Below are 26,972 nucleotides of genomic sequence, written 5' to 3' on the forward strand. Positions count from 1 at the left end.
AAGGGCAGAGAAATCTTATTGGACACTAAGAAAGTTTTGTTGTAGAGTGTTTAACACGCAATCCAGGGAGGGGCCAGCTGAGTATAAGACTGTATCATCTGTTTATAAATGGATGAGAGAGCTTCGTCCTGCCTGAGCTATGTTGTTGATGTAAATTGAGAAAAGCGTGGGGCCTAGGATCGAGCCTTGGAACTCCCTTGGTGACAGGCAGTGGCTGAGACAGCAGATGTTCTAACTTTATACACTGCACTCTTTGAGAGAGGTAGTTAGCAAACCAGGCCAAAGACCCCTCAGAGACACCAATACTCCTTAGTCGGCCCACAAGAATGGAATGGTCTACTGTATCAAAAGCTTTGGCCAAGTCAATAAAAATTCTCAACAGACTCGTTAAAACCTCTTAAGGATTATCCCCTTTTTTCCATTTTCGCCTAAAATGACATACCCAAATCTAACTGCCTGTAGCTCAGGCCCTGAAGCAAGGATATGCATATTCTTGGTACCATTTGAAAGGGAACACGTTGAAGTTCATGGAAATGTGAAAGGAATGTAGTAGAATATAACACAATATATCTGGTAAAAGATAAAGAAAAAACCAACCATTCTTTTGTATTTTTTGTACCATCATCTTTGAAATGCAAGACAAAGGCCATAATGTATTTTTCCAGCCCAAGTGTAATTTAGATTTTGGCCAATAGATGGAATCAGTATATATGCAAAGTTTTAGACTGATCCAATGAACCATTGCATTTCTGTTAAAAATTGTGTATCAAGACTGCCCAAATGTGCCTAATTTGTTTATTAAATAAAAAATATTTGTGTAGTTTGAGGTGTTTAATTGCTGTTCTGATGTCCAGAAGTTATTTATGGTCATAAGAGACGGTAGCAGCAAAAGTATGTACAAAATAAGGAAAAAAAAGAAATTACAAACAATGCAATATTTTTTACAAAATAGCCATCCCCTCCGACGCCATTCTAAACAAAATGGAGATGTATGGGTTAACCACTTCTACAATCTTTTTGACCCTATAACAAAGAACAAACAGCAAAAACATATACATGATCAAATACAAATCTTAGAATCAACTATTAAAGACTACCAGAAGCCACTGGATTCTCCAATTTCATTGAATGAACTACAGGACAAGATACAAACCCTCCAACCCAAAAAGGCCTGTGGTGTTGATGGTATCCTCAATGAAATTATAAAATATACAGACCACAAATTGCAATTGGCTATACTTAAACTCTTTAACATCATCCTTGGCTCTAGCATCTTCCCCAATATTTGGAACCAAGGACAGGTTATCATTAACAGCAGACTCGTACATTTTCTTAGTGAAAACAATGTACTGAGCAAATGTCAAATTGGCTTTTTGCCAAATCACCATATGACAGACCACGTATTCACCCTGCACTCCCTAATTGACAAACAAACAAACCAAACCAAAGGCAAAGTCTTTTCATGCTTTGTTGATTTCAAAAAAGCTTTAAACTCAGTTTGGCTTCTGCTATACAAATTCAGGGAAAGTGGTGTTGGGGAAAAACAAACAACATTATAAAACCCATATACATAAACAACAAGTGTGCGGTTAAAATTGGCAAAAAACACACATTTCTTTCCACAGGGCCGTGGGGATGAGACAGAGATGCAGCTTAAGCCCCACCCTCTTCAACATATATAATCAACAAATTGGCGAGGGCATTAGAACAGTCTGCAGCACCCGGCCTCACCCTACTAGAATCTGAAGTCAAATGTCTACTGTTTGCTGATGATCTGGTGTTTCTGTCCCCAACCAAGGAGGGCTTACAGCAGCACCTAGATCTTCTGCACAGATTCTGTCAGACCTGGGCCCTGACAGTAAATCTCAGTAAAACAAAAATAATGGTGTTCCAAAAAAGGTCCAGTTGCCAGGACCACTAATACAAATTCCATCTAAACACTGTTGCCCTAGAGCACACAAAAACAATATATACCTCGACCTAAACATCAGCTCCACAGGTAACTTCAACAAAGCTGTGAACGAGCTGAGAGACAAGGCAAGAAGGGCCTATGCCGTCAAAAGGAACATAACATTTGACATATCAATAAGGATCTGGCTAAAAATACTTGAATCAGTTATTGACCCATTGCCCTTTATGGTTGTGAGGTCTTGAGTCCGCTCACCAACCAAGAATTCACAAAATGGAACAAACACCAATTTGAGACTGCATGCAGAATTTTGCAAAAATATCCTTTGTGTACAACATAAAACAGCTAGACCAGTGGTTCTCAAAGGATTCACACAGCTCCAAAAACAGAGAGACTGGTGGTTCCCAAAGGGTGCACCCAGCTCTAAAAACAGATAGACCACTGCTTCCCAAAGGATTCACAGAGCTGTAAAAGTGCATGTTTGAAATGACATTACAAATTGGGAACCTGAAAGTTGTACTCCTTAAAGTAATGCTTATATAACTGAAGGTTTTCTTCTGATTTATAAGCCTTGTAATATACACTACGTGGGGTCACAGTAATATACACTACGTGAGGTCACAGTAATATACACTACGTGGGGTCACAGTAATATACACTACATGGGGTCACAGTAATATACACTACATGGGGTCACAGTAATATACACTACATGGGGTCACAGTAATATACACTACGTGAGGTTACAGTAATATACACTACGTGGGGTCACAGTAATATACACTACATGGGGTCACAGTAATATACACTACGTGGGGTCACAGTAATATACACTACGTGAGGTTACAGTAATATACACTACGTGGGGTCACAGTAATATACACTGCGTGGGGTCACAGTAATATACACTACGTGAGGTCACAGTAATATACACTACATGGGGTCACAGTAATATACACTACATGGGGTCACAGTAATATACACTACGTGGGGTCACAGTAATATACACTACGTGGGGTAACAGTAATATACACTACTTATGTGGACACCCCTTCAAATGAGTGGATTCAGCCATTTCAGCCATCTTTCTCCCTCTCTCTCCACTATTTTTCTCCTCCTCTCTCCCCTATATTTCTCCCCCACTCTTTCTCTCTCCACTTTCTCCCTTATCTTTCTCTCTCCCATATCTTTCTCTCTCTCTTGCACCTCTTTATCTCCCATCTTTCTCCTCCTCTCTCTGCTATCTTTCTCTCTCTCTCACACTCCCCCGTCTTTCTCTACCTCTCTCCCCTTATATTTCTCCCCCTCCCTTTCCCCCAGCTTTCTCCCCCATCTGTCTCTCTCTCACTTTATCTTTCAAATGCTCTCTCTCTCCCGTATCTTTTTCTCCCTCTATCTTTCCAGAACTCTCCCTGCCCCAATGCATAGTGCCAACTGTAAAGTTTGGCGGAGGAGTTATAATGGTCTGGGGCTGTTTTTCGTGGTTCTGGCCAAGCTCCTTAATGCTACAGCATACAATGACATTCTAGACAGTTCTGTCCTTCAAACTTTGTGGCAACAGTTTAGGGAAGGCCCTTTCTTGTTTCAGAATGACAATGCCCTCGTGCATTGTCATTCTGAAACTGAAATATTCTGTCGAAATTGGTGTGGAAAAACTTAACTGGCCTGCACAGAGCCCTGACCTCAACCCCATCGAACAACTTTGAAATGAATTGTAACATCAACTGCGAGTTGGGCCTAATCGCCAAACATCAGAGCCCGACCTCACTAATGATCATGTGGCTGAATGAAATCTAGGCGCTGCAGCAATATTCCAACATCTAGTGGAAAGCCTTCCCGGGAGAGTGGAGGCTGTTATAGCAGCAACTCCATATTAATGCCCATGATTTTGGAATGAGTTGTTTGAAGAGCACGTGTCCACATACTTTTGGTCATGTAGTGTAACAAATGAAACAGTACTTTCTGGATCTTTCCAATGCCCTAGGTGAGATGACACTGTGATGGTGATTGTTATGTCAGAAAGAGACGGGATGTTCTTTCAAAAAGCAGATCATTTCTTAGCTAAAGGTTGCATTAGAACATTGGGTTTCCTGATGATTGAATTTTGGTAGACCGAGGAACAGAGCAGAGCTCTCACAGTCCTAAAAGCCCCTTTTTCAACCCCCCTCTCCTCCTGTCACATCCCCTACTGAGTCTCCTCTCATATTCTCTGCTCCATTTACCTCCCGTCCAATTATAACCTCTGGATACTGTGGAAAACTACAGCTAGATGCAGCTAGTAGATCACCAACAACCCTAACACATTATAACTACCATCAGGATAATGTAGTTAGTATTCACGTTTAAGAACTCGCCAACAACCCTAACACATTGTAACTACCATCAGGATAATGTAGTTAGTATTCACGTTTAAGAACTCACCAACAACCCTAACACATTATAACTACCATCAGGATAATGTAGTTAATATTCACGTTTAAGAACTCACCAACAACCCTAACACATTGTAACTACCATCAGGATAATGTAGTTAGTATTCACGTTTAAGAACTCACCAACAACCCTAACACATTGTAACTCTAACATTCACCAGACCTATTCTCAGAACAGACATCAGCAACAAGTCGGGGGCATGTCGTCCTCACAGCTAACAGCTAATACCTCAAAAGGCATAACACTAACACATTACCAGCTAAAGCTATGCAGGTCAGCGTTTTTTTATCATTAATGTTGTACTGGAGGCAGACATGCACAGCCACAAAGTCAAAAAACCTAACCATAACCCTAACCTTAACCACACTGCTAACCTTAATCCTAACACTAATATTAAATTAAGACCAAAAAGCTCCAGCAACAAGAAGCTGATTCAGCTAAGACCTCAACAACAATAACACATTACCAGCTATATGGGGCTGATGCTACTCAACAACACTAACACATTACCAGCTATATGAGGCTGATGCTACTCAACAACAATAACACATTACCAGCTATATGGGACTGATGCTAATCAACAACAATAACACATTACCAGCTATATGGGGCTGATGATAATCAACAACAATAACACATTACCAGCTATGTGAAGCTGATGCAACTCAACAACACTGACACATTACCAGCTCCAGCTATATGAGGCTGATGCAGTTAGCTAAGGACTCAACAACCATAACACTAGTGCTGAGTGTAAAACCGAAATGTACATTTCTTTCCTTCTGATTTTTAAAACTTCTTAAGGCTAGGGGGCAGTATTCGGAAGTTCGGATGACTGACATGCCCAAAATAAACTGCTTGTTACCCAGGCCCAGAAGCTAGGATATGCATATAATTGGTAGCATTGGATGTAAAACACTCTGAAGTTTATAAAACTGTTAAACTAATGTCTGTGAGTATAACAGAACTGATATGGCAGGCAGAAACTTGAGGAGAATCCAACCAGGAAAAGTATGTTTGAGGTCACAGGCCATTCCAATGCTTGTCTTTGGGATATTCAAAGGAAATCCTCCCAGATTGCAGTACCTATGGCTTCCACTAGATGGCAACAGTCTTTAGAAAGGGTTTCAGGCTTGTTTTTTTTTAAATTAGCTAGTAGTTGTAGTTTTTCAAGGTGTCTCTCATTAGGACTGTAGTCTTGTTGCACGCGTGGATGAGGGTGCGCACTTAGTTATTTATCTCCGGTATTGAACATAATACGTTCCGTCTTCAATTGTATCGTTTATTTACATATTAGGGTACCTGAGGATTGATTAGAAACATTGTTTGACTTGTTTGGACGTAGTTTACCGGTAACTTTTGGGATTCCTTTTTCTGCATGTTTTTAACGGGTGGAACGGTGGATTACTGAATCAAACGTGCCAACTAAACAGACTTTTTTGGGATATAAAGAAGGACTTTATTGAACAAAACGACCATTTGTTGTGTAGCTGGGACCCATGGGATTGCAAACAGAGGAGGATCTTCAAAGGTAAGTGATTAATTTTATCGCTATTTCAGATTTTTGTGATGCCTCTGCTGGTTTGAAAAATGTTTTTAATGCTGGTGTAGGCGGGGCGCTGTCATCAGATAATCGCATGGCATGCTTTCGCCGTAAAGCCTTTTTAAAATCTGACAACGCAGTTGGATTAACAAGATGTTAGGCTTTTAAACGATGTAAGACACTTGTATTTTCATGAATGTTTAATATTATGATTTTTGTATTTTGAATTTCGCGCTCTGCAATTTCACCGGATGTTGTCGAGGTGGGACGCCTAGCCCAAGGAGGTTTTTTAAACAACGAATTACTTAAATTCCATTTAGTTTTTTTTTTGTGAGCTCAACATGCCGTTCCTCTAGAGATATCAAGCCTTAAACTATGGATTCCACATGACTGGGAATACAGATATGTAGGGGTGTGGATCCGAAAACCAGTCAGTATCTGGTGTGGCCACTTTTTGCCTCATGCAGCGTTACACACCTCCTTCACATAGAGTTGATCAGGGTGTTGATTGTGGCCTGTGGAATGTTGTCCCATTCCTCTTCAATGGCTGTGCGAAGTAGCTGGATATTGGAGGGAACTGGCACGACAATGGGCCGGTATTGCATTATTGTCATCGTTGTCCGTAGCTTATGCCTGCCTGCCCATACCATAACCCCTCTGACACCATGGGGCGCTCTGTTCACAACGCGGACATCAGCAAACCGCTCGCCCACACACAATGCCATACACGTGGTCTACAGTTGTGAGGCCGGTTGGACGTACTGCCAAATTCTCTAAAACGATGTTGGAGGTGGCTTATTGTAGAGAAATGAACATTAAATTATCTGGCAACAGCTCTGGTGGACATTCCTACAGTCAACATGCCAATTGCACGCCACCTCAAAACTTGAGACATCTGTGGCATTGTGTTGTGTGACAAAACATTTTAGAGTGGCCCCAGCACAAGGTGCACCTGTGTAATAATCATGCTGTTTAGTCAGCTTCTTGATATGTCATACCTGTCAGGTGGAAGGATTATCTTGGCAAAGGAGAAATGCTCACTAACAGGGATGTAAACACATTTGTGCACAACATTTCAGAGAAATAATATTTTTGTGCTTATTTTCATTTATATTTATATAGAGGGGTAGGGAAGGAAGGAGAGGGATGATGGAACAGCCAGGAAGATATAATCGACGTATACAGAGGAGGTGTAGGGGAGTAAGGGAGGGATGCTGGAACCGCCAGGAAGATATACTCTATTTGTACAGATGAGGGGTAGGGAAGGAAGGAGGGTGATGCCTGAACAGCCAGGAAGATATAATTGACGTATACAGAGGAGGAAGGGAGGGATGCTGGAACAGCCAGGAAGATATAATCGACGTATTCAGAGGAGGTGTAGGGGAGGAAGGGAGGGTTGCTGGAACAGCCAGGAAGATATAATCTATTTATAAAGAGGAGGCGTAGGGGAGGAAGTGGATGGATGCTGGAACAGCCAGGAAGACGATCCATATAAGTCAGACACTAAATGTCTCCAAAGATTAGAGCAGAATCAGAGTCAGATCAGTTAGCATTGAAATATAGACCAGAGCAGCATCAGAGCCAGATCAGTTAGCAATGAAATATAGGTTAGAGCAGAATCAGAGCCAGATCAGTTAGCATTGAAATATAGACTAGAGCAGAATCAGAGTCAGATCAGTCAGCATTGAAATATAGACTAGAGCAGAATCAGAGTCAGATCAGTCAGCATTGGAATATAGGTTAGAGCAGAATCAGAGCCAGATCAGTCAGTATTAACATGTAAAATAGACAGCTGATAGCTAACTGGACAGATCCATAGATTCACATTAACACTAGGTTTTATCTGGCTTGGAGACCTTGAGGCCTGATTCACATTAACACTAGGTTAAATATGGCTTAAAGCCCTTGATACCTGATTCACATTAACACTAGGTTAAATCTGGCTTTAATACCTTGAGGCCTGATTCACATTAACACAAGGTTAAATCTGGCTTCAATACCTTGAGGCCTAATTCACATGAACACTAGGTTTTATCTGGCTTGGAGACCTTGAGGCCTGATTCACATTAACACTTGGTTAAATCTGGCTTTAAGACCTTGAGGCCTGATTCACATTAACACTAGATTAAATCTGGCTTAAAGCCCTTGAGGCCTGATTCACATTAACACTAGGTTAAATCTGGCTTTAAGAGCTTGAGGCCTGATTCACATTAACACTAGGTTAAATCTGGCTTTAAGAGCTTGAGGCCTGATTCACATTAACACTAGGTTATATCTGGCTTGGAGCCCTTGAGGCCTGATTCACATTAACACTAGGTTAAATCTGTCTTGAAGCCCTTGAGGCCTGATTCACATTAACACTAGGTTAAATCTGGCTTTAAGAGCTTGAGGCCTGATTCACATTAACACTAAGTTATATCTGGCTTGGAGCCCTTGAGGCCTGATTCACATTAACACTAGGTTAAATCTGTCTTGAAACCCTTGAGGCCTGATTCACATTAACACTAGGTTAAATCTGGATTTTAGACCTTGAGGCCTGATTCACATTAACACTAGGTTAAATCTGGATTTTAGACCTTGAGGCCTGATTCACATTAACACTAGGTTAAATCTGGCTTTAAGACCTTGAGGCCTGATTCACATTAACACTAGGTTAAATCTGGCTTAAAGCCCTTGAGGCCTGATTCACATCTACACTAGGTTAAATCTGGATTTTAGAACTTGAGGCCTGATTCACATTAACACTAGGTTAAATCTGGCTTTAAGACCTTGAGGCCTGATTCACATTAACACTAGGTTAAATCTGGCTTTAAGAGCTTGAGGCCTGATTCACATTAACACTAGGTTAAATCTGGCTTTAAGAGCTTGAGGCCTGATTCACATTAACACTAGGTTATATCTGGCTTGGAGCCCTTGAGGCCTGATTCACATTAACACTAGGTTAAATCTGGCTTTAAGAGCTTGAGGCCTGATTCACATTAACACTAGGTTAAATCTGGATTTTAGACCTTGAGGCCTGATTCACATCAACACTAGGTTAAATCAGGCTTTAAGACCTTGAGGTCTTTCAGACTCATGCTGGGGTTGTTTTGTCAGATTTTTCATCTTTCGATTATTTATTTGTGTGTTTAGTCTCCATTGATACGTCGCTGGGGTCCAGATGTGTACCAGCGGGATTTAAACCCTATTGTGGGATGGCATCCATCATCAGTGTACAGATCCCCAGGGTGACACACACACACACAGACCAGTTTGGACTCATCACTACAAGGTCTTCTAACCATATTGGCTGTGAACCGGTTTGGACTCATCAATACAAGGTCTTCTACCCATTCTTGGCTGTGAACTGGTTTGGACTCATCAATACAAGGTCTTCTACCCATCTTGGCTGTGAACCGGTTTGGACTCATCAATAGAAGGTCTTCTACCCATCTTGGCTGTGAACCGTATTTCAATCATCACTGCATAGTCTTCTAACCAGCGCTCTACTGCAACACCATAGTAAGTGTTTAGAACTAGCAGCAAGACAGTGGATGTTTTCCCTACAGAGGCCTATACTCCTCTTGTCATGGAGCAGCTCTAATTCCCATGATAATATATTGTTATTTATGCCTCTTTAAACTAACCATCTTGGCTATGAACTTACCCCCCCCCCACTCTCTCTCTCTCTGTGTTGTGGTAAGGCTTGGTTATCCTACCATGTAAAAGAACATTAACCCAGTTCACCCAATCTTACCATACACTAACGTTCTTTAACATGGTAGGATACCCATATCTTACCATACAGTAATGTTCTTTAACATGGTAGGATACCATATCTTACCATACACTAACTTTCTTTTACATGGTAGGATAACCAGGTCTTACCATACACTAACGTTCTTTAACATAGTAGGATACCATATCTTTCCATACACTAATGTTCTTTAACATGGTAGGATACCATATCTTTCCATACACTAATGTTCTTTAACATGGTAGGATACCATATCTTACCATACACTAATGTTCTTTAACATGGTAGGATACCCAGGTCTTACCATACACTAATGTTCTTTAACATGGTAGGATTACCAGGTCTTACCATACACTAACGTTCTTTAACATGGTAGGATATCCAAGTCTTACCATACGATAATGTTCTTAACCATGGAAGGATACCATATCTTTCCATACACTAATGTTCTTTAACATGGTAGGATACTATATCTTACCATACACTATCGTTCTTTAACATGGTAGGATACCATATCTTTCCATACACTAACGTTCTTTAACATGGTAGGGTACACAGATCTTTCCATACACTAACGTTCTTTAACATGGTAGGATAACCCAATCTTACCATACACTAATGTTCTTTAACATGGTAGGATACCATATCTTACCATACACTAACGTTCTTTAACATGGTAGAATCGCATATCTTACCATACACTAATGTTCTTTAACATGACAGGATAACCATATCTTACCATACACTAACGTTCTTTAACATGGTAGGATACCATATCTTACCATACACTAATGTTCTTTAACATGACAGGATAACCATATCGTACCATACACTAACGTTCTTTAACATGGTAGGATACCATATCTTGACTTCACATTCAGTCCATTTGTTTGAGGAGAGAGTGTGTCTGTCCCATTATAACAACCACAGAGGGTGTATCTCTTTCTCTCTCCCCCTGCGCCCTCTCCCCCCGCTCTCTATCTCTATACTCCCTCTCCTCCCCTCTCTCCTCTCCACCCGCTCTCTATCTCTCTACTCACTCTCCTCCCCTCTCACCTCTCCCCCCGCTCTCTATCTCTCTACTCCTTTCATTCCTCTCCTCCCCTCTCCTCTCCCCTCGCTCTCTACTCCCTTCATTCCTCCCCTCTCCTCCCCTCTCTATCTCTCTACTCCCTTCATTCTTCTCCTCCCCTCCCCCCTCTACTCCCGCTCTCTCTCTCTACTCCCTTCATTCCTCTCCTCCCCTCCCCTCTCTCCTCTCCCCCCGCTCTCTATCTCTCTACTCCCTTCATTCCTCTCCTCCCTTCTCTCCTCTCCCCCCGCTCTCTATCTCTCTACTCCCTTCATTCCTCTCCTCTCCTCCCCTCTCTCCTCTATCTCTCTACTCCCTTCATTCCTCTCCTCTCCTCCCCTCTCTCCTCTCCCCCCGCTCTCTACTCCCTTCATTCCTCTCCTCTCCTTCCCCTCCCCTCTCTCCCCGCTCTCTCTTCCCCTTTCCCCCCTCCCCTCTCTCCCTCTCTCTCTCCTCCCCCCCCCCCCCCCTCTGCCAGCTGGTGACAGTAATGGCCCAACCATTAGAGATTGTTTTCTCCCCCAGGCTCAGAGTGTCTGTCTCTCTCTCTCTTTCAAGTGAAGTGGGAAAATCACTTGGATGCCTATTTGCTGCCCCCCCAACAGACACAGACACACACACACACACACACACACACACACACACACCACAAAATCAGAGGATTAATTCCTACAGCACAGTAATGGTGGAACATTGCCCCCTAGTGCCTCTATATCGATCGAGAGAGAACATTGCACCCTAGTGCCTCTATATCGAGAGAGAGAGAGATAGTGAGAGAGGGAGATAGTGAGAGAGGGAACATTACCCCCTAGTGCCTCTATATCGAGAGAGAGAAAGAGAGACAGCGAGATAGTGAGAGAGAGGGAACATTACCCCCTAGTTCCTCTATATCGAGAGAGAAAGAGAGACAGCGAGATAGTGAGAGAGGGAATAGTGACAGAGGGAACATTACCCCCTAGTGCCTCTATATCGAGAGAGATAGTGAGAGAGAGAGAGAGAGAGAGGGAACATTGCAACCTTGTGCCTCTATATCGAGAGAAATAGTGAGAGAGATAGTGAGAGAGGTCATACTTGGCCGGGTATGGTTCCCAATCAGAGACAGCTGTCTATCGTTGTCTCTGATTGGGGATCATACTTAGGCAGCTTTTTCCCACCTGTAGTTTGTGGGATCTTGTTTTGGTACTGTGCTGTTTAGCCCTACTAAACGTTACGTTTCGTTTGTATTTGTTGTTCTTTTTCGGTCTTCATTTAATAAAGTAAGATGTACACCTACCATGCTGCACCTTGGTCCAATCCTTCCAACAACGGTCGTAACAGAAGATCCCATCACAAATAGACCAAGCAGCGAGGCCAGGAGGAGCAGACATCCTGGACATGGGAGGATATTTTGGACGGTAAGGGATCCTGGACGTGGGAGGAGATCCGGGCCGGAAAGGGTCGCCTTCCATGGGAGCAGACGGAGGCAGCAAGGGAGGAACAACGACGACACCGGGGTTCGCGACCACGAGGGAAACCCGAGAGCACACGGCACACGGGGTGGTTGGCGGAGCCAGGGTTTGAACCAGAGCCAACTCCCCGTACTCACCGTGGGGAGTGTGTGACCGGTCAGGCACCATGTTTTGCGGTGACACGCACGGTGTCTCCAGTGCGCATCCACAGCCCGGTGCGTGCTGTGCCAGCTCCCCGTGCTTGCCATGCGAAAGTAGGCATCTGTCCAGGACTCGTTGTGCCAGCTCCACGCTCCAGACATCCAGTGCGCCTCCACAGTCCAGTACAGCCTGTGCCGGCTCCACGCACCCGGCCTCTGGCGACGGTCCCCAGTCCAGAGCTTCCGGCGACAGTTCACAGTCCAGAGCTTCCGGCGACAGTTCCCAGTCCAGAGCTTCGGCGATGTTTCACAGTCCGGAACCTCCTGAGACGGTCCACAGTCCGGAACCTCCAGAGACGGTCCACAGTCCGGAACCTCCAGAGACGGTCCACAGTCCGGAACCTCCAGAGACGGTCCACAGTCCGGAACTTCCAGAGACGGTCCACAGTCCGGAACTTCCAGAGACGGTCCACAGTCCGGAACTTCCAGAGAAGGTCCACAGTCCCGAACCTCCTGAGACGGTCCACAGTCCCGAACCTCCTGAGACGGTCCACAGTCCGGAACCTCCTGAGACGGTCCACAGTCCGGAACCTCCTGAGACGGTCCACAGTCCGGAACCTCCTGAGACGGTCCACAGTCCGGAACCTCCTGAGACGGTCCACAGTCCGGAACCTCCAGAGACGGTCCACAGTCCGGAACTTCCAGAGACGGTCCACAGTCCGGAACTTCCAGAGACGGTCCACAGTCCGGAACTTCCAGAGACGGTCCACAGTCCCGAACCTCCTGAGACGGTCCACAGTCCGGAACCTCCTGAGACGGTCCACAGTCCGGAACCTCCTGAGACGGTCCACAGTCCGGAACCTCCTGAGACGGTCCACAGTCCGGAGCCTCCTGCGAAGGTCCACGGTCCGGAGCCTCCTGCGAAGGTCCACGGTCCGGAGCCTCCTGCGACGGTCCACGGTCCGGAGCCTCCTGCGACGGTCCACGGTCCGGAGCCTCCTGCGACGGTTCACGGTCCAGAACCTCCAGAGACGGTCCACAGTCCGGAACCTCCAGAGACGGTCCACAGTCCAGAACCTCCAGAGACGATCCAAGGTCCGGAGTCTCCAGCGACGGTCTGCAGTCCAGAGCCTCGAACGACGGTCGGCGGTCCAGAGCCTCCAGCGACGGTCGGCGGTCCAGAGCCTCCAGCGACGGTCGGCGGTCCAGAGCCTCCAGCGACGGTCGGCGGTCCAGAGCCTCCAGCGACGGTCGGCGGTCCAGAGCCTCCAGCGACGGTCGGCGGTCCAGAGCCTCCAGTGATGGTCGGCGGTCCAGAGCCTCCAGCAACGGTCTGCGGTCCAGAGCCTCCAGCGACGGTCTGCGGTCCAGAGCCTCCAGCGACGGTCTGCGGTCCAGAGCCTCCAGCAACAGTTCCCAGTCCGGAGCATCCAGCAACAGTTCCCAGTCCGGAGCCTTCTGTGATGATCTACGGTCCGGAGTCCCCGGCGACGATCCAAGGTTCGATTCCTCCGGCGATGATTTACGGTCCGGAACTTCCGGCGACGATCCCCGCACCAGAGTCGCCACCGAAGTTGGCGGAGCCACGAGCGGAGCGGGGTCTACATCCCACACCGGAGCCACAACCGAGGGTAGATGCCCACCCGGACCCTCCCCTATAGGTTCAGGTTTGCGGCCGGAGTCCGCACCTTTGGGGGGGTACTGTCACGCCCTGACCTTAGAGATCCTTTTAATTCTCTATTTGGTGAGGTCAGGGTGTGACTAGGGTGGGCAATCTATGTTTTCTATTTCTTTGTTGGCCGGATATGGTTCCCAACCAGAGGCAGCTGTCTATTGTTGTCTCTGATTGGGGATCATACTTAGGCAGCTTTTTCCCACCTGTAGTTTGTGGGATCTTGTTTTGGTACTGTGCTGTTTAGCCCTACTAAACGTTACGTTTGTATTTGTTGTTCTTTTTCGGTGTTCATTTAATAAAGTAAGATGTACGCCTACAAGGCTGAACTTTAGTCCAATCATTCCAACAACGATCGTAACAGAGGGAACATTATCAAATCAAATCAAATTTATTTTTATATAGCCCTTCGTACATCAGCTGATATTCTCAAAGTGCTGTACAGAAACCCAGCCTAAAACCCCAAACAGCAAGCAAAGCATGTGAAAGAAGCACGGTGGCTAGGAAAAACTCCCTAGAAAGGCCAAAAACCTAGGAAGAAACCTAGAGAGGAACCAGGCTATGAGGGGTGGCCAGTCCTCTTCTGGCTGTGCAGGGTGGATATTATAACAGAACATGGTCAAGATGTTAAAATGTTAAAATGTTCATAAATGACCAGCATGGTCAAATAATAATAATCATAGTAGTTGTCGAGGGTGCAACAAGCACGTCCGGTGAACAGGTCAGGGTTCCATAGCCGCAGGCAGAACAGTTGAAACTGGAGCAGCAGCACGGCCAGGTGGACTGGGGACAGCAAGGAGTCATCATATCAGGTAGTCCTGAGGCATGGTCCTAGGGCTCAGGTCCTCCGAGAGAAAGACAGAAAGAGAGAAAGAGAGAATTAGAGAGAGCATATTTAAATACACATAGGACACCGGATAAGACAAGAGAAATACTCCAGATGTAACAGACTGACCCTAGCCCCCCGACACATAAACTACTGCAGCATAAATACTGGAGGCTGAGACAGGAGGGATCAGAAGACACTGTGGCCCCATCCGATGATACCCCCGGACAGGGCCAAACAGGCAGGATATAACCCCACCCACTTTGCCAAAGCACAGCCCCGACACCACTAGAGGGATGTCTCCAACCACCAACTTACCGTCCTAAGACAAGGCCGAGTATAGCCCACAACGATCTCCGCCATGGCACAACCCAAGGGGGGGCGCCAACCCAGACAGGAAGACCACGTCAGTGACTCAACCCACTCAAGTGACGCACCCCTCCCATGGACGGCATGGAAGAACACCAGTAGGCCAGTGACTCAGCCCCTGTAAAAGGGTTAGAGGCAGAGAATCCCAGTGGAAAGAGGGGAACCGGCAAGGCAGAGACAGCAAGGGCGGTTCGTTGCTCCAGCCTTTCCGCCACCTTCACACTCCTGGGCCAGACTATACTTAATCATAGGACCTACTGAAGAGATAAGTCTTCAGTAAAGACTTAAAGGTTGAGACTGAGTCTGCGTCTCTCACATTGGTAGGCAGACCATTCCATAAAAATGGAGCTCTATAGGAGAAAGCCCTACCTCCAGCCGTTTGCTTAGAAATTCTAGGGACAATTAGGAGGCCTGCGTCTTGTGACCGTAGCGTACGTGTAGGTATGTACGGCAGGACCAAATCGGAAAGATAGGTAGGAGCAAGCCCATGTAATGCTTTGTAGGTTAGCAGTAAAACCTTGAAATCAGCCCTTGCCTTAACAGGAAGCCAGTGTAGGGAGGCTAGCACTGGAGTAATATGATCAAATTCTTTGGTTCTAGTCAGGATTCTAGCAGCCGTATTTAGCACTAACTGAAGTTTATTTAGTGCTTTATCCGGGTAGCCGGAAAGTAGAGCATTGCAGTAGTCCAGCCTAGAAGTAACAAAAGCATGGATTAATTTTTCTGCGTCATTTTTGGACAGAAAATTTCTGATTTTTGCAATGTTACGTAGATGGAAAAAAGCTGTCCTTGAAACAGTCTTGATATGTTCTTCAAAAGAGAGATCAGGGTCCAGAGTAACGCCGAGGTCCTTCACAGTTTTATTTGAGACGACTGTACAACCATCCAGATTAATTGTCAGATTCAATAGAAGATCTTTGTTTCTTGGGACCTAGAACAAGCATCTCTGTTTTGTCCGAGTTTAAAAGTAGAAAGTTTGCAGCCATCCACTTCTTTATGTCTGAAACACAGGCTTCTAGCGAGGGCAATTTTGGGGCTTCACCATGTTTCATTGAAATGTACAGCTGTGTGTCGTCCGCATAGCAGTGAAATTTAACATTATGTTTTCGAATGACATCCCCAAGAGGTAAAATATATAGTGAAAACAATAGTGGTCCTAAAACGGAACCTTGAGGAACACCGAAATTTACAATTGATTTGTCAGAGGACAAACCATTCACAGAGACAAACTGTTATCTTTCCGACAGATAAGATCTAAACCAGGCCAGAACTTGTCCATGTAGACCAATTTGGGTTTCCAATCTCTCCAAAAGAATGTGGTGATCGATGGTATCAAAAGCGGCACTAAGATCTAGGAGCACGAGGACAGATGCAGAGCCTCGGTCTGACGTCATTAAAAGGTCATTTACCACCTTCACAAGTGCAGTCTCAGTGCTATGATGGGGTCTAAAACCAGACTGAAGCGTTTCGTATACATTGTTTGTCTTCAGGAAGGCAGTGAGTTGCTGTGCAACAGCTTTTTCGAAAATTTTTGAGAGGAATGGAAAATTCGATATAGGCCGATAGTTTTTTATAATTTCTGGATCAAGATTCGGCTTTTTCAAGAGAGGCTTTATTACTGCCACTTTTAGTGAGCTTGGTACACATCCGGTGGATAGAGAGCCGTTTATTATGTTCAACATAGGAGGGCCAAGCACAGGAAGCAGCTCTTTCAGTAGTTTAGTTGGAATAGGGTCTAGTATGCAGCTTGAGGTTGAGCTTTTCATAATTGCGTCAAGAGATATAGTACTAAAAAACTTTAGTATCTCCCTTGATCCTAGGTCCTGGCAGAGTTGTGTAGACTCAGGACAATGGAGCTTTGGAGGAATACCCAGATTTAAAGAGGAGTCTGTAATTTGCTTTCTAATGATCATGATCTTTTCCTCAAAGAAGTTCATAAATGTATTACTGCTGAAGTGAAAGCCATCCTCCATTTGCGAAGGCTGCTTTTTAGTTAGCTTTGCGACAGTATCAAAAAGAAATTTCGGATTGTTCTTATTTTCCTCAATTAAGTTGGAAAAATAGGATGATCGAGCAGCAGTAAGGGCTCTTCGATACTGCACGGTACTGTCTTTCCAAGCTAGTCGGAAGACTTCCAGTTTGGTGTGGCGCCATTTCCGTTCCAATTTTCTGGAAGCTTGCTTCAGAGCTCGTGTTACCCCCTAGTGCCTCTATATCAAGAGATAGTGAGAGAGAGAACATTGAAACCTAGTGCCTCTATATCGAGAGAAATAGTGAGAGAGGGAAAATTGCTCCCCTAGTGCCTCTATATCGAGAGAGATAGCTAGAGAGGGAACATTGCTTCCCTAGTGCCTCTATATCGAGAGAGAGAGAGATGATGAGAGAGCAAAACACCTTCCTCACACGCTAGGAACACATTTCCTCCAACGCCATAATGAAAAGTTGCCTCTCAGTCCCAAAACACACGTTTTTTGGAGACTTGTGGGAGGAGTGCTGGTGATGTCGCCCACTATATGCGCTTTTGGCAGCCTGATTGCATCCAGACTGAGGAGAAATTGTCACACACGCATCCCTGACCAGCTCCTGAAGTGGACAGACAGATCTGAACACAATCAGACAACAGAGCTACCTTTTGTGCGTCTAGACCGGTCTTTTCAATGCGATCTACGTATTCTGATAGCAAAAGTCGCATGTAAGTGTCAAGTGTAGACACAACCTAAGAGCTTTCCACACCTGGATTGTGCAACATTTGCCAATTATTATTTTCTAAATTCTTCAAGCTCTCTCAAATTGGTTTTTGATCATTGCTAGACAACCATTTAAGTAAAAACAGTAGATTTAAGTCAAAACTGTAACTCTGCCACTCAGAAACATTCACTGTCTTCTTGGTAAGCAACTCTAGTGTAGATTTGGCCTTGTGTTTTAGGTTATTTTCCTGCTGAAAGATGAATTCATCTCTGTGTCTCGTGGAAAGGAAACTGAACCAGGTTTTCCTCTAGGATTTTACTTGTTCATAGCTGCATTCCATTTATTTTTATCCTGAAAAACTCCCCAGCCCTTTACGATTACAAGAATACCCATAACATGATGCAGCCACCACTATGCTTGAAAATATGGAGAGTGGTACTCATTGATGTGTTGTATTGCATTTACCTCAAACATAACACTTTCTATTCAGGACAAATAGTGAATTGCTTTGTCACATACTTTGCAGTTTTACTTTAATGCATTGTTAGAAACAGGATGAAAGTTTTATTCTGTACAGGCTTCATTCTTTTCACTCTGTCAATTGGGTTAGTATTGTGGAGTAACTACAATGTCAGATGTCTCCTATCACAGCCATTAAACTCTGTAACTGTTTTAAAAAACACAATTCCCCAGTGATACAAAATGTATAAAACTACAGAAGCACTTAGATGTTCTACACAGATTCTGTCAGACCTGATAGTTCATCTCAGTAAGACAAAAATAAACAAGGTCCAGCTGCCAGGACAACAAATACTAATTCTATCTAGACACCATTGCCCTACACATAAATCATTATTCCTACCTCAGCCTAAACATCAACACCACAGGTAACTTCCACAAGGCTGTGAACGATCTAAGAGACAAGGTAAGAAGGGCTTTCTATGCCATCAAAGGAACATAAGACTCGACATCCCAATTAGGATCTGGGGGGGAGGGATTAACACTAAAGATAATTACATCATTAGTAATACATTTTTTTCCTTAAAACAATGGCAACGCTAGCTATTCTCTTGGAAGTTGAAAGGCCTAAACTCACCTATTAAATGTTCCAGCTATCTTAATATCAAAAGCAACCATAATGACGTAGCAATGCTTCAAGAAACACACCTGATGCACAAAGAATATAAATAAATGAAGTTCTGTCTTGACTTTGGAAAGAGCAATAGCTACCTGGTCTGAAGAGTGTTTGTTGAGAACGCTCTAACACAGTTATGTCATGATGTGGCCCTTTCTGGGTATAGATCATGGCTTCCCCCTCTCTCTCTCACTCTCTCCTACACCCAGGTTCTGTTATCTCAGGCCATAAATTCCTGGCGGAGACTCTCTCCCCCTGGTCATGCAGAGAGAGAGAGACACAGAGCGAACAAAGGATTTCACGTGGCCGAACTCCTAAATCCCCAAAATGGGAATTTGAAACAAAATGTCCACTTGTGAGAAGGTGGGAATGGTCTGTTGACACTTAAGGGACGGGTGTGACGAGTGTGTTTCATTTGGTGACCTCAGAGAGGACAGGAAACACACATAACTATATCTCTGAATGTGTACATTTCTCAATTATGGGGTTTGCATCTAATTCTTGTATAAAATTAATGAGTAAAGATTAAACTATTTGTGAAATGATGTAATGTGATGTTAAACCTTTAATATGAGAGAATTGTATACCCTTTAAAGTTTAACTAAGTCATTGGCCCGCCCCCGTGAGCACAGACATGATCTGGCATCATGGAACAGCCCTTTTCTACTGTTAGGAATAAAAACCCCTCCTGAGGAAATCCTCTTCAGACCACGCGTACCTCGGTGTAAGCTGACTGAGCAAACCCACAGCGTGAACTGTGATTATGAATAGTTTAGACTGAGCAAACCCACAGTGTGAGCTGTGATTGTGAATAGTTATTGAATTCCTAACCATACCACATGGAGCATTGGCTACACGGTGGGAAACGGTTAAACTCTGAGACTATCGATCCCTGCAGAATAAGAGCAAATCTTAGATACTAATTACTATTCTGCAGCTAGAAATTATGTCAACCTGGGACGCGAATACCGACAACCACCAAAACATCTATTCTATGAGAAAATGTCTGAATCGTACTCTGAAGTATCCATTCAAACCACGAAAGACTTTGATCTTCAGGGAAACAGAAAGAGAGAGAGAGACTCAGATGAACCCTCCAGCAGACAGACCGGATTCCAATAGAGAAGATCACGAGACCTGGGTGTAAATATTGATTGCAATTATTCCCGAATGAGTGAACGTTCATGTGTAAAGGATTAGCATTTCAATTAATATAATTATCAACTGTGTGTAGTGATCCCTTCTGTCTTTCCCGCTCTTTCTCTGTCCACACCCACATCCCTTTGTCCACCAAGCCGTCATATCGGCTTAACCCACTAGGGAATTTTCCCTATCCTTGTAACCATACCTACTGTTTGTTTGTTTGTGCATTTCTGTGAATATTACGTTTGTAAATAAATGATTAAGCCAATTGGTGTATATTCATAGTAAAGGCTGGGTTCGTGCAGATAACCAACAATTTACGATGTTTGGAATGAGACTGACGTCAGGGAAAGAATAAATCATTAATTAGAAGACTAATTGATCAGATATATATATATATATATTAAAATATCTGAAGAGTTATATTCGGAAATTATAACTTTGTAATCAGAAGAAATTTCCTTGATGCCCCGATGTCCTAGTTAATTACATTTACATGATTAGTTTAATCACGTAATAATAAGCCCCGCCTTATCTCAGCTCACTGTCACCATAGCAACAACCACCCGTAGCACACGTTCCCAGCAGGTATATTGCACTGGTCATCCCCAAAGCCAACACTTCCTTTGGCCGCCTTTCCTTCCGTTCCCTAGTGCCAATGACTGGAATGAATTGCAAAAATCTCTGAAGCTGGAGACTCGTATCTCCCTCTCTAACTTTAATCATCAGCTGTCTGAGCAGCTCACAGATCACTGTACCTGTACACAGCCCATCTGTAAATAGCCCACCTTATCCCCATATTATTACTTACCCTCTTGATCTTTTGCACCCCAGTATCTCTACTTGCACATCATCATCTGCACATCTATCACTCCAGTATTAATGCTAAATTGTAATTATTTTCGCCTCTATGGCCTATTTATTGCCTACCTCCCTAATCTTCTACATTTGCACACACTGTACATAGATCTTCTATTTTTCTTTTCTTTTGTGTTATTGACTGTACATTTGTTTATTCCATGTGTAACTCTGTTGTTGTTTTTGTCGCACTGCTTTGCTTTATCTTGGCCAGGTTGTAGTTGTAATGAGAACTTGTTCTCAACTGGCCAACCTGGTTAAATAAAGGTGAAATAAAAATAAAGTAATAATTACAGAGAATTGATTTGATAAAATAACAGTCTTCACTTGTAATGATGCAAAACACACGACGGTTAACATTTCCATATTCAACCCAGATGCAAACACAGTTGCACAATTAAAGAAGATGGAAATGTTGTTAACTGTGTTAGAGCTATCTCAACAAAACACTCTTTTCAGACCAGGTAGCTATTACTCTTTCTAATTATAAAACAGAACATAATTTATTGATCAGACAAAGAGCAGAATTTGCCATCCATCGAGTTAGACTAAACCACTACTTCCATGGTAATCATCCCAGTGGTTTACTGGCCAACAAGCTACGCAGTAATGATCCATTTGCTGACATAGTAACTAATGAATCTGAAACAGGGGAATTACTATCAGAACCCAAATTAATAAATCAAAGATTCTCCCACTTCTATAAAATAACTCTACACCTCTGATTGCATATCCACATCAGCTAGCATTTTCTAAAACAGTTAAGAACTCAACAGAGGAAGCCACCTAGATGGGAGGCCAAATCTCTCTCCATGAACTCAAAAGGGAATTGGAAAGTATGAATGAAGGGCATTGGATAACATGAATAAAGGGCATTGGATAGCATGAATAAAGGGCATTGGATAGCATGAATAAAGGGCATTGGATAGCATGAATAAAGGGCATTGGATAACATGAATAAAAGGCATTGGATAGCATGAATAAAGGGCATTGGATAACATGAATAAAGGCGAATCACCTTATGGGACAGTATTCCTCCTGAGGTTTATTTAAAATTTTGGAGTCAATTAGGTCTACTATTGCTGGAAATGATTAATACAGCCGTTCACAAAGGTTCACTTCTTTTTTTTTTTTTTAAAGGTAAGGATGACACCCAGTGTTTTTACTATTGCCCCCTATCTTTGATGAACATATTCAACTTTTTTCCAAAATGTTGTAGTCCCGCCTCGAGACTTACTTACCCAAATTCATCCACACGGACCAAAGCAGGTTTGTTAAAAAGCGTTTATCCTCGGATAACCTCAGCCATAGTTATAATAGGCAATATCTGCTCTGCTCCATTCAGAATCACTAGACACAGCAGGAAGGCGATCCAATTCCGCCTCTGCTATTATTATTATAATACATAGAACCAATGGCCCGGGTAATTCGTCAATCCAAGAAAAGAACACACATTTCTCTAAAATCTACTGATCACTTCATCTCATTATACTGAGATTATATTTTACTATATCGAGACAAAGTATCTCAAATCGCTCCCAAACGCATTGAAGATCAACGGTAAATTCAGCATCATCTCAAGTTACAAAATGAATCTAACCAAATCAACCCTACAGCCTCACAAGACCCTGATGGAGGACTCCATCTCTACTTATGGAATCCCAATCGTTTCCCATTTTAAATATTGTGGGGTAGATATACAGTTGAAGTCGGAAGTTTACATACACTTAGGTTGGAGTCATTAAAACTCATTTTCAACCACTCCACAAATTTCTTGTTAAAAAACTATAGTTTTGGCAAATCTAATTTGTGCATGACACAAGTAATTATTCCAACAATTGTTTACAGACAGATTATTTCACTTATAATTCACTGTATCACAATTCCAGTGGGTCAGAAGTTTACAAACACTAAGTTGACTGTGCCTTTAAACAGCTTGGAAAATTCCAGAAAATTATGTCATGGCTTTAGAAGCTTCTGATAGGCTAATTGACATAATTTGAGTCAATTGGAGGTGTACCTGTGGATGTATTTTCAAGTCCTACCTTCAAACTCAGTGCCTCTTTGCTTGACATCATGGGAAAATCAAAAGAAATCAGCCAAGACCTCAGAAAAAAATGGTAGACCTCCACAAGTCTGGTTCATCCTTGGGAGCAATTTCCAAACGCCTGAAGGTAGCACATTCATCTGTACAAACAATAGTACGCAAGTATAAACACCATGGGACCACGCAGCCGTCAAACCGCTCAGGAAGGAGACGCATTCTGTCTCCTTGAGATGAGCATACTTTGGTGCGAAAAGTGCAAATCAATCCCAGAACAACAGCAAAGGACCTTGTGAAGATGCTGGAGGAAACAGGTACAAAATATCTATATCCACAGTAAAACGAGTCCTATATCGACATAACCTGAAAGGCCGCTCAGCAAGGAAGAAGCTACTGCTCCAAAACCGCCAAAAAAGCCAGACTGCGGTTTGCAACTGCACATGGGGACAAAGATCATACTTTTTGGAGAAATGTCCCCAGGTCTGATGAAACAAAAATAGAACTGTTTGGCCATAATTACCATTGTTATCTTCTTTGAGCTTGGGGGCAGTATTTGATGTCTGGATGACAAGCGTGCCCAAAGTAAACTGCCTGTTACTCAGGCCCAGAAGCTAGAATATGCATGTAATTGGTAGATTTGGATAGAAAACTCTAAAGTTTCCAAAACTGTTAAAATAATGTCTGTGAGTATAACAGAATTGATATGGCAGGCGAAAACCTGAGGAAAATCCATCCAGGAAGTGGGATTTTTTTGATATGGTTGGTTTTCAATTAAATGCCTATTGAGTATCTAGTGGGTTTGGACCCAGATTGCAGTTGTATAATGAAGAAGGAAAAACAAACAAATCACGTATACAAAACAACGAACGACACTTAACAGTCCTGTCAGGTGCACAGACACAAAACAGGAAACAACTACCCACAAATCCCATTACAAAAACACCCCTATACATAGGACCTTCAATCAGAGGCAACGAGGAACAGCTGCCTCCAATTGAAGGTCAATCCAATGAACTAAACATAGAAATAGATAGACTAGACTGAACATAGAAATACACTAACATAGAACATAGACATAAAAAAAACATAACACATAAAACAAACACCCCTCTTACATAAGTACATCGCCCAACAAACCTCGAAATACTCTAAACAAACACCCCCTGCCACGTCCTGACCAAACTATAATAACAAATAACCCCTTTACTGGTCAGGACGTGACAGTACCCCCCCCCCCAAAGGTGCAGACCCCGGATGCACCTAAAAAAACAACAACTAATAACCCCAAAAACAAACAAAAAATAATCCCCAACTAAAGGGAGGGAAGGGAGGGTGGCCACCATCAACAACGGTTCTTGTGTTACACTCCCCCCTCCCCAACCCACCTACTATGGAGGTGGATCAGGCTCCGGCCTTACTCCCCAACCTAACCTGTCCACCCCCGCTAAATACTTGTTAAATATTACCCCTCCCGGAGTCTCTGGGCTATGGCGCATCGCTGAAGACCTCGGGCTGATGCGCGTTGCTGGAGACCTCGGGCTGAAGGGCGACTCTGGCTGCACCGATTCCGGACTGTAAGGCGACTCTGGCTAAGCCGATTCCGGACTGTAGGGTGACTCTGGCTGCGCCGATTCCGGACTGTGGGCCGTCTCTCTCGGCTCCGGACTGTGGGCTGTCTCTCTCGGCTCCGGACTGTGGGCCGTCTCTCTCGGCTCCGGACTGTGGGCCGTCTCTCTCGGCTCCGGACTGTGGGCCGTCTCTCTACGGGGCACTGTCGCCGGAAGCTCTGGACGAGGCACTGTCGCCGGACACTCTGGACGAGGCACTGTTGCCGGACACTCTGGACGAGGCACTGTTGCCGGACACTCTGGACGAGGCACTGCCGCCGGACACTCTGGACGAGGCACTGCCGCCGGACACTCTGGACGAGGCACTGTCGCCGGACACTCTGGACGAGGCACTGTCGCCGGACACTCTGGACGAGGCACTGTCGCCGGACACTCTGGACGAGGCACTGCCGCCGGACACTCTGGACGAGGCACTGTCGCCGGACACTCTGGACGAGGCACTGTCGCCGGACACTCTGGACGAGGCACTGTCGCCAGACACTCTAGACGAGGCACTGTCGCCAGACACTCTGGACGAGGCACTGTCGCCAGACACTCTGGACGAGGCACTGTCGCCAGACACTCTGGACGAGGCACTGTCGCCAGACACTCTGGACGAGGCACTGTCGCCAGACACTCTGGACGAGGCACTGTTGTCGGAAGCTCTGGACGAGGCACTGTTGCTGGAAGCTCTGGACAAGGCACTGTTGCCGGAAGCTCTGGACGGGGACTGCGCACTGAAGACCTGATGTGTGGAGCTGGCTTAGGAAGTGCCAGACTAGGGACACGCACCACAGGGCTAGTGCGAGGAGCAGGAGCAGGACGAGCTGGACTGGGCTGACGCACTGGAGGCCTGGTGCGTGGTGCTGGCTTTGGAGACGCCAGACTGGAGACACGCACCTCAGGGCTAGTGCGGGGAGCGGGAACAGGATACACTGGGCCGTGAAGGCGCACTGGCGGTCTCGAGCGCAGGACTGGCACCACCCTTACTGGCTGGGTGCCCGCTTCCCCCCGGCAAATGCAGGACGCTGGCACCGAGCATACCGGCCTGTGGATGCTTGTTCTCGACGCCGTGCACATCACCCCATAGCACGGGGCCTGACCAGTACCACGCTGCCACTGGTAAGCACGGGGAGTTGGCTTAGGGCTCAACCCTGGCCCAGCCAAACTACCCTTGTGCCCCCCCAAAAAAACATTTTGGGGGCTGCCTCTCAAGCTTCCATGCCAACCGTGTTCCAGCAAAACACTCCCGGTCCTCTCCAGCCTTCCTCCATGGTCCCTCTCCTTCTAGGATCTCATCCCAGGTCCACGACTCCCGATAGCTCCTCTCCAGCTCCTTACCCCGCTGCTTGGTCCGTTGGTGGTGGGCTGTTCTGTAACGGGCGTCGTAAGGATTGGACCAAGGTGCAGCGGGAACGTGTATACTCATCTTCTTTATTCAATCAAAAGAAGGAAAAACAAACAAATCACGTATACAAAACAACGAACGACACTTAACAGTCCTGTCAGGTGTACAGACACAAAACAGGAAACAACTACCCACAAATCCCATTACAAAAACACCCCTATACATAGGACCTTCAATCAGAGGCAACGAGGAACAGCTGCCTCCAATTGAAGGTCAATCAAATGAACTAAACATAGAAATAGATAGACTAGACTGAACATAGAAATACACTAACATAGAGCATAGACCAACAACAAAAAAACGGAACACATAAAACAAACACCCCCTGCCACGTCCTGACCAAACTATAATAACAAATAACCCCTTTACTGGTCAGGACGTGACAGCGTGACTGTGTGCGCGCCTTCGTTGTTTTTCCTTTCTATTGAATACACTATTGTCCAGTTGAAATATTATTGATTATTTAGACAATTGACAACCTGAGGATTAATTATAAACATCGTTTGACATGTTTCGAAGAACTTTCCCAGTAATATTAGGATGTATTCGTCTGCATGTTTTGACCACCTTTGAGCCAGTGGATTACTGAACAAAACGCGACAAGACAGAGTTTTGGGGATATAAAGAGGGACGTTATCGAACAAAACAAACATTTATTGTGTAGCTGGGACTCTTGTGATTGCACACAGATGAAGATCTTCAAAGGTAAGTGATTCATTTTAACGCTATTTCTGACTTTCGTGACTCCTCTACTTGGTTGGAAAATGTTTGTATGCTCTTGTATGCGGGGCCGTAAAGCCTTTTTGAAATCTGACAAAGCGGCTGGATTAACAAGAAGTTAATCTTTAAGCTGATGTATAACACTTGTATTTTTATGAATGTTTATTATGACTATTTCTGTATTTTGTATTTGGCGCTCTGCAATTTCACCGGATGTTGTG

This window comes from Salmo salar, chromosome 19, assembly GCF_965601325.2.
Source record: "Salmo salar chromosome 19, fSalSal1, whole genome shotgun sequence".
Classification (NCBI taxonomy): Eukaryota; Metazoa; Chordata; class Actinopteri; order Salmoniformes; family Salmonidae; genus Salmo; species Salmo salar.